Source organism: Cupressus sempervirens, chromosome 8, assembly GCF_028749045.1.
Source record: "Cupressus sempervirens isolate cs-2001-9-10 chromosome 8, ASM2874904v1, whole genome shotgun sequence".
Taxonomy (NCBI): Eukaryota; Viridiplantae; Streptophyta; class Pinopsida; order Cupressales; family Cupressaceae; genus Cupressus; species Cupressus sempervirens.
In genome coordinates, this window is record NC_143125.1 from 747,098,513 (window position 1) to 747,104,512 (window position 6,000).

Consider the following 6,000-nt stretch of genomic DNA (forward strand, 5'->3'; position numbering starts at 1 on the left):
TATATTACTTGTTAGGTCGGAGAAGCATCATGTTATTGTGTTTCTTTAACATTTTTAGCCGCTACATGCCTTTTAAACTACGCCTTAAAGGAAGCCAACTAAAAAATAACCTAACCAGAGAGAGCTATGTGCAAATTACAAACTAAGAATAAAGTTAAATGTGATGATTTTCTCATGATAAACTAATCTAATGTGACGTATAATTTTTATTCTAAAATGGACATATTTTCATATCTTAGAGAAGAATAAATTTAAAGGAGAACTTAGTCGAAGCTTTGTATCATTGTTTCCACCCATGAGTCAATTTTGGTAACCTATAAAAGAAATTAAAATTTTGGCTCTCAATATCTATATTTGATAATACACTCACTCTTGCAATTAATTTTTTATCTAACACATTTCATTCTTCCAATATCTATAGCGATACACATTTTAATTTTTATCTTCTATACATTTTAATGTTTAAACATTGCTAATGTACGATGAGTGCATTGGCTTAGGCATCTAGTAAAAGTTAAATTATTATAGATGCTCTGATATTGTTCTTTCTTTGCTTATATTTTCCAATAGTTTTTCCTTTGGTGATAAGGATGAAAGATTACTACATAGCCCTTCAAAAGATTGAACAACCAAATCATGTACAATACAATATTTGTATATTGCTCCATTGTGGGCTTTATTTAGTCCCTAACTTTTAAAGGTAGGGATTAAAGTTTTTGATGCTCTATTTCATATTAATCTATGTTTTGGTATTTGTGTAAGCTCTTCCATTTCGCTTATAATCTATGGTTGTCTCAAAATATTTCATTAAACAAAATTATTTATTTTTTATTACTATTTTTTCATTGGCTATATTCATTTTTCAGGGCAATCTAATAATTTTAAGGCATAGGAAATTTGAGAAAAATAGGGTTGGACAGGCCAATCCATAACGAAAAGAGACATGTTTGTTTTCAAATTATTTTATGTGGCATTGTGCATGTGCTTCACTTACCTCTCTATGCTTGTGTTCCTGGAAACTTCATTTCCTACATAACAGAGGCATGTCTAGTGGTAGGAGCAATACAACATTCTATAGATATGAGATACTATATAATTTTGGTGTTAAAATTGTCTGTCGTAGAGGTAGACTTTGATCTATTGCGTATGATAGTGAACATCTTGTACTACAAAGTTTTCAAAGGCAAGGGAAAAATCAAAGCTTACAGGCAGCCATCCATGAAAAGTCTACGCAAAAAATGATTGTAGCCATGATTAGTACAATCAACTATTATTGTAGAAAATGTGATCTCAGATATAGCAGGTGTGTTCCAATTCAACTTCAAAATTTATTGCTAAGACATTGTTTAATAATTTTTTATTTCTAATTATGTGCAAGAAATTTTAAACTCTAGACATTATATACTAGAATTTTCTATTTACTACTAAGCGATGGATTGAGTGTCGTACAATAATCTTTGGTGAAATTCACACTAGGCATACAAATCAACATGGTCCTCTTTGACATATATTTATTTGCACAAGTCTTCTCTTTAGCTCAATAATCTAGTAGCTTTGAACCCTGAGACCATTAGTTCCTCTTTTAACTTATGATATATTGATTGAATCAGTAACTTTAGGGAGGTTGATTTTTGGTTCATTTCATTTAAACAAAATTTTGGTGCTTTTAGTATTTTGTTTCATTTGTTTCTCTTTCATAATTTTTATTTAAAGCTTTGTTTTTTATTATTTTAGTGAATATATCAAGTACAGTTGCAATTTGGTTATCTATTTATGTTTCCTCCTTCCATGTGAACATATCTTGCATTTTTTTTTAATAGTTAGTACTGACTTGCCAATCTGAAATACTTAACATGTTTGAACATATGGACCATAATATATTTTAATATTAGTTGTTTTGGGCAAGTGGCATTTTGCTAAAAAATTGGATTGACTCTTGAGACAAAATGGATACTTTGTTTATTCTGCAGCATATAGGAAGAATAAGAACTTCCCATTTCAATGGTAGAATGTGATAAAAAAATTTAAAATAATGTGTTGGATAGTAAATTGGATTAAATTAAGTGACAGGAAATGTCAACTTCAAAAGGAACAATGCAATTTGAAAAAGTAATAATAATGAGGGTAAATGATAACTATGGTAACATTTTTCTCTCTTCTAAAGCTCTGGCAATATGTACACTTCAACATAGTACACAAATGTTTTGTTTTGTGATGTTGAGTAAAATTTAAAATTTAGAGTCAAAATCGGCTAAGGTCTTGCAATTAATTTTATAATTTTTCTCAATCTATTTTCATGACCATGTCTTTTTTAAACTACATTAGAAAGCTTCTAGACATTAAATAAATAAATTGTAGAAGCATTTAGATCAACATACATAAACCTGCCAAAAACAAGTACATAAATGTTTTGTTTTGTGATGTTAAGTAAAATTTAAAATTTAGAGTCAAAATCGGCTAAACGTCTTGCAATTAATTTTATAATTTTTCTCAATCTATTTTCATGACCATTTCTTTTTCAAACTACATTACAAAGCTTCTAGACATTAAATAAATAAATTGTAGAAGCATTTAGATCGACATACACAAACCTGCCAAAAACAAGTTTTGTCTAACTATTCAAGATCTACATTATATAACCTTTTAGTAAAGAAAAGTTGAAAATATTAAAATGTTGTCTACATTTTTTATAATTTTAAATTATATTTATCATAATGTTTATTTTTAAAATATCACAATTTAAAAATAAAATTAATATGTTTTTTTCATAACCTTTATTCTTATGGGTTGCGCTTAACATAGTTCTTGTCTAGTGCTTTTTCTTACAATTTGTTCTTTAGGCAGAAGGTAAAAGGTATTGCATTGACTATTTAAGTTGCGTAAATCTACATCATCAATCATTTATCCAATAAAGATATGCACAATCCTCATTAGATTGCAAAAATGAATATCCATTATTTTGGAAGTGTTGCTGCAATTATTTTTCCAAAAAACATTTATACAAAAAGAATATAAAAGATCATATGTAGCAATTTTTTGTTATATAGAAAGAGTACAAAGGATTAGATTAGTACCAATGAATGCAACAATTAATTTACCTTAGTTAGTTATGAAGCACAATATCACTAGTTTTCTATTTGGCATTCTATGTTGTCAAGATCATTATAATTGATCTCATTTTGTGTCTAATAAAATTAGGGTGCAACTGTCATGGGAAAAAGCTAATATATGATCTCTATTTGACATATGCACTTTACTTGGTGGGGATCAATGTGTAATTTAAAATATAAAAAAATCACATATTATATATGTTCGTATATAGAGATAATTTATGACATATTTTATTGTCAAAATTGTTATTACTAATCTCTCTTTAGCATACTAAAGTGTAAATTACTTAAAAATACTATAACTAATATTATTTAATTCATTGTATATTGCATTTACTACCTTGCACCACAATATTTGCCATCATGCCATGAGAATCACAATTAATATTTTTTATTCTTTATATGTTGCTAAGGTTGGGAAAAAAAAAATTCTTTATCGTTGTTTCAAATATCTCGCCATTGATGGACATGTCGTTTTTATTCTATTACAATTACATTAGATATTTTTAATTTGATGAAAATGTTATGGACATGTTGACTACATATGTTGTCACTTAATATTCTTTACAATACCACTCCATTTAGGCAGGGACTCAAGCTCTTTCAGAGCTCTTGTTATAATTTATTTTTATAATTATGGTAATAATAATTTATTTTTATAATTACACTAATTATTTTTTAGTATTTAATATAAATTATAATTATTCTGAATTATAAAACAATTTTTATTATAATTAAATTTAATGTCATCATTGAATTAGGCTTAGTTTAGAATAATATTTACAATTATTTATTTCTAAGTATGACTCAGGTTTAAATTTGTATTTATAATTGACTTCTCAATACAAGTAATATGTTATTATTATGAGGCAAGAGCCTACAACACAACGGTAATTTGTGACCTCTTATTGAAGAAGTCTTGGGTTCAAATCTACATGCACTTAATAAAACTAATAATAATAATTAATAACAATACATAATAATTAATCTTTGCTTCAACCTCTTATCAATCAAAATATATATATATATATATATATATATATATATATTATTATAGAGAAATTAAAAATATAAATTAATATAATATTTAAAAATAATATAATATAATAGTTGGGTGATTAGAGGATTATAATCACATTTTGTATAAATTAATTTTATTTTTATTTTTGGATTGGTAAGAGGTTGAAGCCATGATTAATTATTATGTGTTATGATTAAGTTGTTATTATTTTTTAAGCACTCGAGTAGATTTGAACCCAAGACCTCTCAGATAAGAGGCTCACAATTTACCGTTGTGTTGTAGGCTCTTGCCTGAATAAATTAAAATATTTATATATGAAATAGAAAAGTAAATATTTTTTTGTATAGAATTTTAGGGGAAAATTATATATAATGTTAAAATTAATATTAAAATAAACATGTGTTATGTAGTGGATCTACCCCTAGTTGATTTTTCATGTTTATTGTTGAATTCTTTTAGGCCATCTTTTATGCTTGTATGTTGTGATCTAGTAGTACTTGGTTAGTTGATTTGATTGTTGTTACTTCGTACTTAGATTATATATCTGATGAGCTGCTTGATACTTAGTTATTTCATGTGTTCATGGTTATTCTTTCGATAATGATGCTTTGTATGTTTCATATAGTGATTTCAGTTGTTTCATGATGACAATTAGATGGATGATTTATATACGATTTTCATGGTTACCTACCCCGTACTTGCATGTGTATGGTATACATGTATGTTTTACTTTATGTTTGACATTCCTGATGTGGTTGAGGGAGGGAGTCATAGTCACCTACTAGTTTGGATCTACATAATGTACCACTCCTTGTCATTGCCTATTTAGTTTAGATATATATATGCATATGTACATGTTCAACTTTTATGCAGATTGCAAGTACAAAGCATCAACTTCCCTAAATTGCCAAGATGAATGAGTCATCGCAATATTTCATGGTAAAGAGGGGAGATAGTTCTCAAGTCCAAATCTAAATCTGAAGCAAATTGTCCTAGAATATAGGACAAGTATCTGAGTTATTTACCCTTCTGAATTCATCAACTAACATGAATTTGAGATTTTAACCCTTAAGTTTAAATCTGTACTTTGTCTTTTAGATGAGTTTTCTTATTAATTTTGTGGGTTTGCTGTGATTTTCAGTTATAGTTAAATCAAATACAGATATTATTAAATGATTTAATTTAACAAAAAAATTATAAAGAAAAATCATTTTTTAATAATATTTAATTAATTGAGAAATTAATTAGATAGAAGAAATAAAATTTAAAGATTTAATTAAAAATTTAAATTTGACGTAATTATATTTATTTAATTTAATAATAATTAATTTAGAAGTTTTATTTTAATAATAAACTCTAAGATATATGAGGATGGAGTGTGATTCTCGGTCTACTAGGGCCTGTGGGCCCTAGCCCGACCTGCGACCTTTTGTGTTCCCTATGGCATTGTGTCTGTTATTTTGACATTTGTGGGTTGCTGCAGAGTGGGTGTTCGTCGGTGTTCTGAGTGTCTGGTTTCCCCTTGGCTATGGGTGATTGCTTGCAGCTCATTCTTGTGTTTTATTAGATGCATCCTTGGTGGGAGTCTATGGCAGTGTGGGATTGAGGGGCTTCTGCCCTGTCTTTTCCTTGTCTGCTTGCAAAGTTCGGGCTCGGGGTGAATGGGGGTCTTGGTGTCACCTCTCCCTGGCCTTCTAGTGGAGATTTGGAGATGGGTGAGCCGATTTCGGGGGTGCATGCCAATAGTAGGGCTCTGAATGGGAAATCCCAATCGGGAGAAGGAGAATCCTCTTCGAATGGGAAGCTTTGACTACAAAAAATTAATGGATGTTTGCAGAAAGATGAGGTCTGAACAATTATAGTCATTCA